The sequence below is a fragment of the Ursus americanus genome, chromosome 35, assembly GCF_024610735.1.
Source record: "Ursus americanus isolate L20-20 chromosome 35, mUrsAme1.1.p, whole genome shotgun sequence".
NCBI lineage: Eukaryota > Metazoa > Chordata > Mammalia > Carnivora > Ursidae > Ursus > Ursus americanus.
In genome coordinates, this window is record NC_142161.1 from 4323744 (window position 1) to 4337805 (window position 14062).

At 42.1% G+C, this 14062-nt stretch overlaps 1 long non-coding RNA gene across 1 annotated transcript; it reads left to right on the forward strand.

The window, feature by feature from the left end:
• The first annotated feature begins 462 nt into the window (after nucleotides 1–462).
• On the forward strand, nucleotides 463–13708 carry LOC123795696 (uncharacterized). Its single transcript, XR_006780569.2, has 3 exons — nucleotides 463–790; nucleotides 11963–12085; nucleotides 13172–13708. It is a non-coding gene; the product is annotated as an uncharacterized LOC123795696 (long non-coding RNA).
• Nucleotides 13709–14062: the final 354 nt, after the last annotated feature.

Sequence of the window (14062 nt, forward strand, 5' to 3'; positions counted from 1 at the left end):
CACTTGTTTGGTTCCTTTCTTGGAATACTCTCAACGCCCAGCAGGCATACTGCTCTACGCTGAGAAGGTACCCAATAGAAATTTCCAAATAAATGCAGTGTTGAGACTAGAATTCTGGCCTTCTGACTCACTTTTCAGAGCTCCACCCATCATTACTCAGACTTTCTTCATTGACAGGAGGATTTTTTTTAGTGAGAGTTAAGTATGAATTTGAAATTGCTCCATTCGGTTTTGCTAGGCAGGGGCACCCCACTAGAGTCAAAAGAACTGAGGAGACCACACTGAACGAGAAGTTCTCAGCAGACACTGGGTCAGATGAATGGAACCCTGGTATGTATGAAGAGCTGTTTCAAATTCCCAGTGACGTAATGGTGAAAACATCAGTGGAACTGAAGAGAAGCCCAGCTGGACCCAACCAGCTATTTTCCCAGAATAGACCAGCTTAGTCTCTTCTATTTCAAACTAACAGAGATGCGAAAGAAGGTGCTCTCTCTATATTTTTATTAGTAAATAGCAGTCAGTTCATAATAGCTATAAGAAAACCAAGACAAGAAGGCTGATTAGCTTTGTCATGGAGGTTTTTTCACTAAAGATGAATCTGCAGTTTCACATGGTACTAACAACCACAACGACAAACTGGTATTTACTGGAAGCCTCTCCTGTGTCAAGCACCACTCTGAAAGCTTTGTGTTCTCTCTCTCAAACGTTGAAGTAACCCCATACGGTACTTGTGCGGGTGAGGGAACTGAAGAGCAGAAAAGGGAACTTACATGCCTGAAGACGCACGTCCGTAAGTACTGTCATCAGGACACAAACCCAGTCGGTCTGCGACCAGACTCAGCCGCTAGGCAATCATTACCCACAGTTAGAAATTCAAACAAGTATGCCTTACAGTCTGTCAGTAAGGACTGTATCAAACAAACCACTGTATTTAACATTACTCTAACTCATGAATTTGCTAATTGCCATTACCTTTTTAAGACGTATGAACCAAAGTGGCTATATATAAATGGCTTTATAACATTAGGTAAATATCACTTAACTTTTCAGAGTTCGATTCCAGACCATCAAACTCTTATTCTTTCTAGTTTTTTAGGCAAAATGCAGAGGACAGAGGGTCGGTCTGTCAAGGAGTTCTAGAAGTTTATTAGCAAATGAACAGGGCAGTGAAAGTGGTTACTTTAGATTAGATCTGATGAAGGATGACACCTTGTTTCTCGGCCCTCCAGAGGCCATTTTCACTTTAGTCTGGGGTCAGGGGCCTGGTGAGTTTGAAGCTGCCTGAGAGGTGTAGTCTAACCCACGGGGCATCTGGGAAGGCCAAGTTGATTCCAAAACCATTCTAAAATATGCATTCCGCTCCAGGATGGAACTTCCATCCCCACTCCTACCCAATGCAGACTTTCTACAGCAAGCTCGCTCTGGGGCAGGAGCACTAATGAGAATCATTCTCGCTATAAAACGGACTGGAGTCGAGCTCTGTTATGCCCAGCTGGAGTGGTGATTGTTTATCCTTCCCCACGTTTTCTTCCCTTTCTGTTCCTGCTGCTTCTCCTTCCCCATTCTCATTAAACAATACTAATCCCATAAATATTAGTGATTTTAAGTATGAAATAACCTGGGATATCATGAGGGGCCAAACTCTCAGTGTGCCTCAATTCCTGAAGAGTAGGGGCGCCTGGGTGGCACAGCGGTTAAGCGTCTGCCTTCGGCTCAGGGCGTGATCCCGGCGTTGTGGGATCGAGCCCCGCATCAGGCTCCTCCGCTAGGAGCCTGCTTCTTCCTCTCCCACTCCCCCTGCTTGTGTTCCCTCTCTCGCTGGTTGTCTCTATCTCTGTCGAATAAATAAATTTAAAAAAAATCTTAAAAAATAAAATAAAATAAAATAAATTCCTGAAGAGTGTTAGATTCAAAAAGGAACCAGATGAATAAAACACTGGTCTAAGAGTCAAGATATCAGGATGGCTCTTCTCCTTCCCTCCTCCCTGCCCTTCTTTGCCCATCCTTCGAAAGTGGCAGTATGGCCACCAAAGAGGCAACCACAGGGAGGCAGCGAACGAAGGGCAATGCTGGTCAAGGACCCATGGCATCCGGCCTGGATCGAGATGTTGGCAGGACCAAGAAGCCCAGCCAAGGATGCAGTCTCTGTGGTTAGGGGATTGGTTACTTACGGGAAGATTAAAAACTAAGTAAATATATTGAGGCTGAGAGCCAAGTTCATCAGGGCCTGAGGAGGAATTTACACATATGGAATGGGAGAAGTCTAGAAAAAACCTGAGGTATTAGAATGGAATTGGAGTTAGTGATGTGAGCTCATACTTCCTCATGGAGGAAGACAGACAGATGGTAGATATCAAAGAATGGATGTGACACAGAGTTACAATAAGCATACTAAGCACCCAGCTTTTTAAATACCGCCCTCCACTAAAAGGAACGGGGACTCCTTAGAGAAATGACTGAGTCCAGGACTGGGGTATAAGATGAGCTTGGGGCATCCTATTGTAGCAGAAAATATGGAAGTGCTCAGAGAGGTGGGGATACGTCCAGAGATTCTGTGAGTCAGGAATCTAGTGTGGCTTAGCTTCATGACTCCTGCTCAAGGTCTGTCATGATGTTGAGGTCAACTGTTGGCCAAAGCTCAGTCATCTCAAGATTTGACTAGGGCTGGAGAATCTGCTTCCAAGCTCACTGTTGTTGATTAGAAAACCTCTGTCTCGGGGCACCTGGGTGGCACAGTCGTTAAGTGTCTGCCTTCGGCTCAGGGCGTGATCCCAGCGTTCTGGGATCGAGCCCCACATCAGGCTCCTCCTCTGGGAGCCTGCTTCTTCCTCTCCCACTCCCCCTGCTTGTGTTCCCTCTCTCGCTGGCTGTCTCTATCTCTGTCGAATAAATAAATAAAATCTTAAAACAAAACAAAAAAAAAACTTTGGAAAAAAATAAAAATAAAAAATAAATTATGGTCTATTTAAATACACTGCAATATTAAAGAACAAGAAAACAAATTACCTACAGTTACTTGGAACAAAAAGAAATGATTCTCACAAACACAACATTGAAAAAAAATACACACGCACAAAAAGAATCATATGGTATGATTCTATTTATGTAACATTCAAAAATAGACAAAACTAAACCGTGATAAAAGAAGTCAGATAAATGTTCCCTTTCCCTGGGAAAGGCGCTTCCAGAATACTTGTAATGTTTTCAATCCTGACCTGGATCACAATTACGTGAGTGTTTCATTTCATAAAAATATATCAACCTTTACACTTTTGGGGTGTGCACTCTTCTGTATCTTCAATACAAGATTTTACTTAAAATTCACCCCCAAAAATTCAGGGTTGAATTTATTTGGTAACTTTTTATTTTCTTGTAATTTCAACTTTATAGCAAAGTTGCAAGAATCATACAAAGCACTCCTGTATACTCTTTTTTTTTTTTAAGATTTATTTATTTATTTGATGGAGAGAGACAAGCAGGGGAAGCAAGAGGAAGAAGCAGGCTCATAGCAGAGGACCCCGATGTGGGGCTCGATCCCAGAACTCAGGGACCACGCCCCGAGCCGAAGGCAGATGCTTAACGACTGCGCCACCCAGGCGCCCCAGCACTCCTGTATACTCTTGTCCCAGATTCACCAGGGGTGACATTTGCCCCACTTGCTTTATCATTCTCTCTGTGTGTGTATCTGTACACATTTTTGAAACTAAGTTGCAAATATCATACCTATATTTGCCCCTAAATACATCATGCGCATTCCCTGTGCACAAGGACATTCTCTTAGACAATCACAGTACAGTTATCAAAATACGGAAATTTAACATCAAAATACCATTGTCTCAGCTACAGTCCCTAGTACAATTTCATCAATTGTTCCAACAATGCCCTTTGGGGAGGGAGCAGCAAAGCAAGGTTTATTGAGCAATCGCAAAGTGATAGTAGGAAGCTCCCGAGGAGGGAGGGGACCCGAGAGGGTTGCCCCCCTCCTTTTTAAGTATAGTCTCCAATTCTAGAATTACATGTTACATTTAGTCATCATGTCTTTTTAGTCTCCTTTAATCTGGAGCAGTTCATCAGTTTTTCATGAGCTTGACTGTTTTGAAGAACACAAGCCAGTTGTTTATAATGATCCTTCCGTTTGTCTGATGTCTCCTCGTGGTAAGATTGAGCTGGAAAAAACTGCATAAATGCAGTTTTGGCAGGAACAACACACAAATGACGTTACATCCTTGTCAATGCATAACATCTGAGGTACCTGATTCTACTTGGTCCCATTACTGGTAATATTAACTTTGATTATTTGCTGGGGCGCCTGGGTGGCACAGCGGTTAAGCGTCTGCCTTCGGCTCAGGGCGTGATCCCGGCGTTCTGGGATCGAGCCCCACATCGGGCTCCTCTGCTGGGAGCCTGCTTCTTCCTCTCCCACTCCCCCTGCTTGTGTTCCCTCTCACGCTGGCTGTCTCTATCTCTGTCGAATAAATAAATAAAATCTTTAAAAAAAAAAAAACTTTGATTATTTGCTTAAGGCAGTGACTAGCAAATTGTACCACTGCAAAGTAACTATTTTTCCCGTTGTAGTCACTAACTAACCTTAGAGGAGATAATTTGAGACTATGTAAGTATCATGTTCCTCAGCCAACTTCCCCCACTAATTTTAGCTTCCGTTGATGATTCTTGCCTGAAGCCGTTCTTAATATGGTCATTGCCAAATGGTCACTTTCTAATTCCACCATTCCTTCCTCATGTATCATATTTATTAGCTGGCATTCTGCTGGAAAGAGATTTTCTCTCCTCTACGCTTTACATATTTATCCGTTCATCCGTGTACATCAGTATGGATTCACGAATTCTTATTTCAGTTAGTGGATTATGGGGTTCCTATCACTATTAATTTTGAGGCTCCAAGTGTCCCCGATTTGGCTAGTAAGAGATCCAAGACGAAATATTGCCCTGACTTACTTATTACTAGCCAAGTGATCTCATCCTCTGAAATCCCCTTATCCTGAAGCAAAAATAGATTGTGCCTTTGAACTACACGATGTACCCGAGTACAACAAAAGTGTAGGGGAAAGGCAGTACAGCCCAAGAGGAGAAAGAAGAAAATACAGAGAGTCTATGAACCTCGCGCAGAGCAATCTCCCTTTTTCGTATCTGTAAGTTTCAGCTGTAAATGGTTAACTCGAAGCAAAGGACAGCAGCAGGGATGAGTTCTGAGGCTCTCTAAAATCTGCCGCGTCTGCAGTCGGGAATAAATACGGGTTCAAGTTCACAGAGAAATAATTTCAGGCTTCTTTTTTTCTTTGCCAGGGAGCCTTCTTTTTCCATCAGCTCCTAACGCTCAGTTCTCTTTCCATTTGGCCTAAGTATCAGCTAACAGCAACAGCAAGTAAAAAGTTCACCTTGTAACTTCGCACAATACAAAAAGAAAACCGTTTGCGAGCCCAGGTTATTTTTTGTTGTTATTATTCGTATCCAGTCTCAGTACGAGGGTGTTTTTCAAGAGACAATTCTTCTGCCACAACAATGAACTCTTATCTTCTGCATCTTAAATAACAAATGGAAAAGAAGCGCTCTGCTTTTCAGAATCCAGATCATGTTAAATAACTCCTACCTTTAACAAGAGAGAAACGCCCGTCAAAGCTGGGCTCTTTTCTTCTATAGAGCACTGTGAATTCCACTTAGGGTCGACAGGAAACCCCTGCAGAACTCTAAAAATTTGACAAATAAAATCAGCACACACCGTTAGGAAATAAGAAGTAAAAGAACTGAGAGCCTGACCACAGCCTCAACAGTGGAATTAATATATCTAAGAGATTAGACACTGAAAGGTTGAAACTTAGGGAGATAAAGAGAATTGTAAAGGCCAGATCAGCCAGAGTTCAGCGGGCTAGCCAGCATGGTGCAGGGAAGAGACTATTGAGAGAGCGTTAGTCTCTTATAAAGATAGCTTACTTTAAGCAGCCTCGGACACAATCGAACATCCAGACCCTCCATGCTAAGGAAACTTTTTTTTTTTTTAAGATTTTATTTATTTATGTGACAGAGAGACAGCCAGCGAGAGAGGGAACACAAGCAGGGGGAGTGGGAGAGGAAGAAGCAGGCTCCCAGTGGAGGAGCCCGATGTGGGATTCGATCCCGGAACACCCGGATCACGCCCTGAGCCCAAGGCAGACGCTTAAACACCGGGATCACGCCCTGAGCCCAAGGCAGACGCTTAACGACTGTGCTACCCAGGCGCCCCAAGGAAACTTTTAACATCCTTGGCCAACATCTTACAAAGCCTGTCTGAGCAGCAATCAGCTTTTGGGCACCCCCACTATTTCTTCATGCCCTCTTCAAACTGCACTAGATGTTAAGAAATTAAGCTCAGTATATTTAGTCATCCAAACTGTTTTGAAAAGGTTAGAGCAAAAAGATGAGAAGAAAATCATACGTTGTACTGTGAAAGCCAAGAGAGTTTTAGAAAGAAGGGTAATCAACGGTGTCAAATACCACAGAGAAGTCTAAGAGAATGCGGACTGAGAAGAATCCCCTGTGCCTGGTGACTAGGAGGACAAGATTGCCTTTCAGCGAAATGACAGGGACAGGGGCTGCGGGAACAGCGGGAGTCAAGAGAGCAGAATTAAGAGTGGCTGAGCATTGGAAAAAGAGAGTTCTGTCCTTGAACATTCAACAATAGAAGGATGAGGAAAATAGGCTAAGAGTTGCATCAAGGTCAAGTGAAGGTTTGGGGGGGTTTTGGTGTCACTTTTTGGTTTTGTTTTTGTTTTCTCAATGTAGGGGAAAAAGATTATGTCTGCAGGCAGAGGAGAGAAAAGGAATTAAAGGTGCGTAAGCTAGGCAAAATGGAGATCATTAAGGGAGAAAATCTTTGATTCTGGATGTTACAGCACCCACAAGGGAGAAAGGGGGAAAACAGAATGGAGAGCAGAAGGAAGTTTAAACTGAAGTTTAGTTCATCTGAGATAAGGAGAGAGAAAGAAACAGAGACAGGGTTATTTTGGAATGGATTAAAAGGCTCATCTCACATGGTCTTTTCTTCATTTTATCAGGAAAGTAGGAGTAAGAGCCCCTTTCAAAGGAGAAGAAGGTACAGGTCTAACGGGCACCCAGAGGGGACTGAGGAGAGAAAAGTCTTGGAACAACTGTGGACCCTAAACACGGAACAGACACCTGATACAAAATAGGCATTCACTGGATGTTTGAATAAATGGATAAGACATGAAAAAAGTAATTGTCAAGTCACAGGAAAAGCCACAGTTCATTGGAATAATAAAAATTTCACATAATGTTTTTTAAGATTTTATTTATTTGTCAGAGAGAGAGAGCACAAGCAGGGGGAATGGCAGGCAGAGGGAAAACAGGCATCCTGCTGAGTAGGGAGCCGGGTGTGGGCTCCATCCCAGAATCCCGGGATCATGACCCAAGCCAAAGGCAGATGCTTAACCAACAGAGCCACCCAGGCATCCTAATTCCCCAGTTTTTGTAACCTTTTGTAGAACCAAAAGACAGAAGGAAGGATAAGTCACTACCTTCAGTGTGACCTGGAGGCTTTCCCCAAAGGTTCCGGAGGAAAAGTAAGAAGAGTTCCAGGGTACCAAGGCTTGTATTCGTTGAGTATAGCCCCAGTATTGGGATAGACTTGGAAACGCAGGCTGGGCAAGAAGTCAACAGGACCCTTCCCCCAAAAAATATCTTGGTATGAGCTTCACTTATTAATGCTCTAACGTCGAACATCATTGTATCCCCAAGTTTGTGATTTTTTAAAAATTGTGTTGCTTTTTCTTTGTGAGTATACATGAGACCACTGTCACCTGTCTGCTCCGGGCTCCTCAACGCCACTCAACCGGAGAATTCAAGAGGTCTGACAGTTTCCACCATCACCTCGGTGCTGACAATGACAAAACATTTTCAGCTCCGATCTCTCCTACAAACTCCAGCGCCACATTTCCATCTGAGTACAAGATACCTCCACTCAGGAGCCCCCATCCCTGCAAATTCAATATATCCGAAACCAAACCCAACACCTCCCAAAACTCCGGCTCCACTTCTGTAGCAGTCAGGATCCGGTCAAGAGCCAGAAACCACACCAGTTATTTGGAGAGGAATTTAAAGAACTGTTAAATAGGTCTAATAACTATGGAACCCGAAGGGTAAAAAGAGAACTCTAAAGGATCACAGAAGGAGCAACAGCAGAAGCGGCCGCCACTCCACGCTGAGGGAACAAAGGGAAGAAGGCGGGGTTATTAGAAGTTGGCAGCTTAGAGAGTCCCCCTCAGAACTGAAATTCACATATCTGAGGAGGGAGCATCAGACAACTGGTGCCCAAGTCTCGGCAGGGGGATAAGATTGGTTCTGCAAGTGTTGGGGGAAAATGGAAAGCTGGATTCCACTTCTGCCAGAAGCACTGCGGGGACACCGTTCACAGGAAATGCAATTAGAGAGGAAGCCCGCGTGGAACAAACTAGAAGGAGCCAGTCGTTTTCCCCTCTTCCAGCCTTCCAGTCTCCCCCTAGTGCCCTTCATTGGCAGAGTTGAACAGGGAGCCAGCTGGTGAAGCAGAAATGCAGTTTGATGGGTTGCCCACCCCAGCATCGCAAAGCAGTCAGGTTTGGAGCTAAGAGGCAATTACTTGATAAATGACACTGCTTCTGAGCTCTATTAGCTAGGGTCCAGCCAGGAAACAGAAACCGCTGGAAGTACGTCAGAGGAATTGTACCACAAGGAATTGATTGGTACATGGGCAATAGAAGGGCTATGAAGTCAAACAGGGACCAACAGCAAAGCAATCCAGAAATTGACAACAGCAGGCAGCTGCTATCCTGCCCGAGGCTGGAGGGACGATGAGAGATGGTGGTGTTACTAGAGCCCAGAATCTAAGGGCATCCAGAGGGCACTAGAATCATGGCAAGGTCTACACGGAGGGAGCCAGGATTATGGAGAAAAAGGCTGTCTGGCCAAGGAGATACAGCTGCTGGAATTAATGCAGGAAGCAGAGAAAGGAAGAGGAAATACACTAGGCTCTCTTTCTACACTCTTTTTCAGGCAATGACTTCCATTGCAGACCTATCCGGAAGCCAGAGAGCAAAGAAATGCAATGCCATGTGATACAAGACAAAGAGGTTAAGAACAGAGAAGGATGGGGCGCCTGGGTGGCTCAGTCAGTTAAGCGTCTGCCTTCAGCTCAGGTCATGATCTCAGGGTCCTGGGATTGAGCCCAGCATCGGGCTCCCTGCTCATCAAGGAGCCTGCTTCTCCCGCTCCCTCTGCTCCTCCCCACTCCTTCCCCTCCCCTCCTCACCTTCACCCCCACTCATGCTCACTCACTCTCTCTCTCAAATAATAATAAAATAAAATAAAATAAAATAAAATAAAATAATAAAATAAAATAAAATAAAATAAAATAAAATAAAATAAAAAGAGGAGGATCTGAAAGTAACCAGGCAAATGACTAGCACACTAATATAACCAATTATGTCAGTGGCACCACCGTTTCCCTGACTTCTCTGCTCAACATCCCCAGTGTTCGAGTCCCACATCCAGTGTTTCACCCAATCTGATCTATGGTGTTTTTTCCTTGAAATGCCTCTAATATATGTCTACTTCCATCACACTGGCTTGGCTTAATTCAGGACTTCCTCACTACAAATATGATTGTTGCAATAAGCTCCTCCTAACCGGTCTTGAAGCTCCAGTCTTTCCTGCACTGTCTATGTCCATTCCAGGGGTCAGCAAACGGTGGCCCATGGGCCGTATCTATTTTTGTACATAAAGTTTTATTGGCACCTTGGCATGCTCATTTGTTTACTGCTTTCACACAGGGAGGACAAAGTTCAGTACTTGTGACGGAAACCATACGGCCCACAAAGACTAAACTATTTACTCTCCAGCCCTTTATACATTAAGTTTGCTGACCCTTGGAATGGAATAATCTGCTCCATTCTGTTACTAATCTTCCTAAACTACTCTTCTTGTGTCATTTTCCCACCTTCAAATTGTTCTTCATGTCTATACAATAAAACCCAAAGCCCACAGCTTATCAAGATTCAACAGGCTCCCGAAACTGGTGCCAAATTAATGTTTAAATCAGTGAGTTAGTGAGATAGTGAATATAATGTTGCACCATACCCAGCACATCATAATCTAAGGATGACTGTTTTATTTAATCTACTTTTCTTTTTTTTTTAAGATTTTATTTATTTATTCAACAGAGATAGAGACAGCCAGCAAGAGAGGGAACACAAGCAGGGGGAGTGGGAGAGGAAGAAGCAGGCTCATAGCGGAGGAGCCTGATGTGGGGCTCGATCCCAGAACGCCGGGATCACGCCCTGAGCTGAAGGCAGACGCTTAACCGCTGTGCCTCCCAGGCGCCCCAATGGAGGAAACCATATTAAATCTTGGCCTTAGTTAATAGAAATAGAGAAAGAGAAATAAAGATAACAATATGGCATTCCAGGCAGAATGGACAATAAGGCAAAGCAATATTGTCTTTGCAAAAATACACTGTTTGGAGAGACTTCAAGTCTGCACTTCACTGTTTTTATATCAGATGTCTGTATCAAACACCTGTAATGTTCTGTCACTTTTAATTATGTATGAATGATTTCTCCCTATGTAGAATGCTGCTTATGCTTAATCAGGAAATCTTTTAAAAGAGACATCTCTAGGGATTCATTAACTTAAAAAATTGGCACTGGCTATAACTAAATAATAATAATGTAGGAATTATTAGTATAATTACTGTACAGCAATTTATAGTACCATGTAAAAGGCCATTCATTCATTCATTCATTCAACAAAGTGTGTGTTGAGTGCCTGTTATGTACCTGGCACTGTTCTAGGCAATAAAACCACTCTGTAATGAATGAGCCTGCTATGAGCCTGCTTCTTCCTCTCCCACTCCTCCTGCTTATGTTCCCTCTCTCGTTGGCTGTCTCTCTCTGTCAAATAAATAAATAAAATCTTAAAAAAAAAAAAAGAAATAATCACTCTCTCCTCAGAACCGCCAAAGCATTTTATATGTGTGTCTCTCAAAGGCACCAAAGAATGAATATCCATGCTGGGTGACAAAGTAAAATAATTATCCAGAGAATTAATTTTTTGAAGATTTTATTTATTTATTTGACACAGAGATAGAGCCAGAGAGCACAAGCAGGGGGAATGGCAGGGGGAGAAGGAGAAGCAGGCTCCCCACTGAGTGGGGAGCCCGATGCGGGGCTCGATCCCAGGATCCTGAGATCATGACCTGAGCCAAAGGCAGACACTCAACCAACTGAGCCACCCAGGCGCCCCAAATTATTTTTTAAAAACTTTGTACATGAAATTTATGGATAACTGAGGCAAATACACTATTTTGACAGAGCAATGACTTCTATAAACTTTTTTCACTTATAAATCAAACGTATTGACGTATCACACATAAAACGTACCTATTTAAGTGAATCATTTGCTGAGTTTTTGATAAACGTTATTCACCTACATAACCACCAACACAATCGAGACGTACAATATTTCTATCATCACAAAGTGTTCCTTCTGGCCTCTCTGTTGTCAGTTCTACCCTCATGCACACACCCACAGCTCCAGGCAATCACTGATCTGCTTTCTGTCACACGAGATTCATTTTACAGTTCTAGAACTTCAGATAATGAAACTGAATTGTGGATTCTCTTGTGTCTGGCTTCTTTCGTCAGCATAGTGTTGCTGAGATTCACCCATGTTGTTGATTGTATCAGTAGTCCATTCCTATTTATTGCTGAGGAGCATTCCACTGTAGGAATATAAAGGAATTTATCTATTCACACACAGATGAATATTTGTTTCCAGTTTGGTGTTATTATGAATAAAACTGCTATGAATACTCTTGTACAAGTCTTTTTGTGAACATATATTTTCATTTCTCTTGAAAAAATAGTTAGAAGTGGCATTGCTTGGTCATTTAGTAAATGTACGTTTAATTTTATAGGAATCTGCCGAATGATTGTACCGTTTTGCATTCCTACCAGCAATTTATGAAAGTTCTACTTGGTTCACATACTCAACCCAATACCTGGTATTGTCCATCAGCTCATTTCAGCAACTCTAGCAGGTATGTAGCAGTATATCATTGCTATTTTATTTTGCATTTCCTTGGTGACTAATGATTTTGAGTGTCTCTTCATGTGATTCTGACTATTCTTCTTTTTATTTATTTATTTATTTATTTATTTATTTATTTATTTATTTAATTTTTAAGTAGGCTCCATGCCCAGTTTGGAGCCCAACTAAGGGCTTGAACTCATAAACCTGAGATCAAGACCTAAGCTGAGATCAAGAGTTCAACGCTCACCCGACTGAGCCACCCAGGCGCCTTGATTTTTGGCTATTCTTTCTAGTATCTTCTTTTGTGAAATGTCTGTTCAAAACATTTGCCCATTTTCATTGGGTTGCTTTGTTTTTAATCTTTTTTTTTTTAAAGATTTTATTTATTTATTTATTCGACAGAGATAGAGACAGCCAGCGAGAGAGGGAACACAAGCAGGGGGAGTGGGAGAGGAAGAAGCAGGCTCAGTGGAGGAGCCCGATGTGGGGCTCGATCCCACAACGCCGGGATCACGCCCTAAGCCGAAGGCAGACGCTTAACCGCTGTGCCACCCAGGCGCCCCTGTTTTTAAACATTAAGTTATAAAAAGAGTCACTTACATATCCTAGATACAAATCTTTTGTTGGATGTATATATTGTGATTCCAGTCTATGCTTGCCTTTTAATTTTTCTAATGCCTTTCAAAGGGCAAGCATTTTAAATTTTGATGAAGTCCTATTTATCAAATTTTTCTTTTTATGACTAGTGTTTCTGTCTAGGAAATCTCTGCCTACTGCCTACTCCAAGGTTTTCCTTTGTGCTTTCTTCTAGAAAAATTATGGTTTTAGTTTTTAAACCTAGGACTATGACTCATTTTAAGTTAATTTTTATATATAGTACAAGCTAAGAGTTGAGGATCAAATTTTTTCTATAGGGATATCCAGTTATTCCAGCACCATTTGTTGAAAAGAATTTCTTTTACCCTTTGAATTGCCTTAGCGGTTTCATTGAAATAAGTTGATCATGTGTGTCGGGATTTTTTTCTGGACACTATTCTGTTCTTTTGATCTAAATGTCTATTTTTTTTTAAGATTTTATTTATTTATTTGACAGAGATGGAGACAGCCAGTGAGAGAGGAAACACAAGCAGGGGGAGTGGGAGAGGAAGAAGCAGGCTCCCAGCAGAGGAGCCTGATGTGGGGCTCGATCCCAGATCGCCGGGATCACGCCCTGAGCCGAAGGCAGACGCTTAACCGCTGTGCCACCCAGGCACCCCTAAATGTCTATTTTTATGCCAGTACCACACTGTCTTAATTATTGTTGTTTTATAGTAAGTCCTGAAATCTGGTAATGTAAGTCCTCCAATTTTGTTCTTCTATTTCAAAAAGTGTTTTGTCAAAAAAAAAAAAAAAAACCAAACACGTTTTGTCTATTCTAGGTCTTTTATATTTTTCATGTAAATATTTCATATAAATTATTTGTCAATTTCTACAAAAATGCTAGGATTTTTATTGAGATTGCTGTAAATCACTTTGAGAAGAATCAACCTCTAAAAAATATTGAGTCCTAAAATCCATCAACATGGTTTATTTCTCCATTTGATTATACCTTTTAAATTTTCTGTCAGTAATGTTTTGTAGCCATCACTATACAAGTCAGACACATATTTTGGGTTTCGTTTGTTTGTTTGTTTACACTCATATCTTGTTAAATGTACTAGTAAATATTTCTTGGTTTAGATGCTCTTGTAAATGGCATTTTTTATTTTCCAATTGTTCATTCTTAGTGTATAGACATGCAATTGATTTTTGCATATTGACCTTGTATCCAGCAACCTTGCCTAATTTACATGTTAGTTCTGGTAGAATTTTTTTTTTAAAGATTTTTTTATTTATTTGAGAGAGAAAGTGTGCACCTGGGCAAGTAGGGGGAGGGGCAGAGGAGGAAGGAGAGGGAGAGAATCTCAGTCAGTCTCTGAGTTGAGCCCAGAGCCTGACTTGGGGC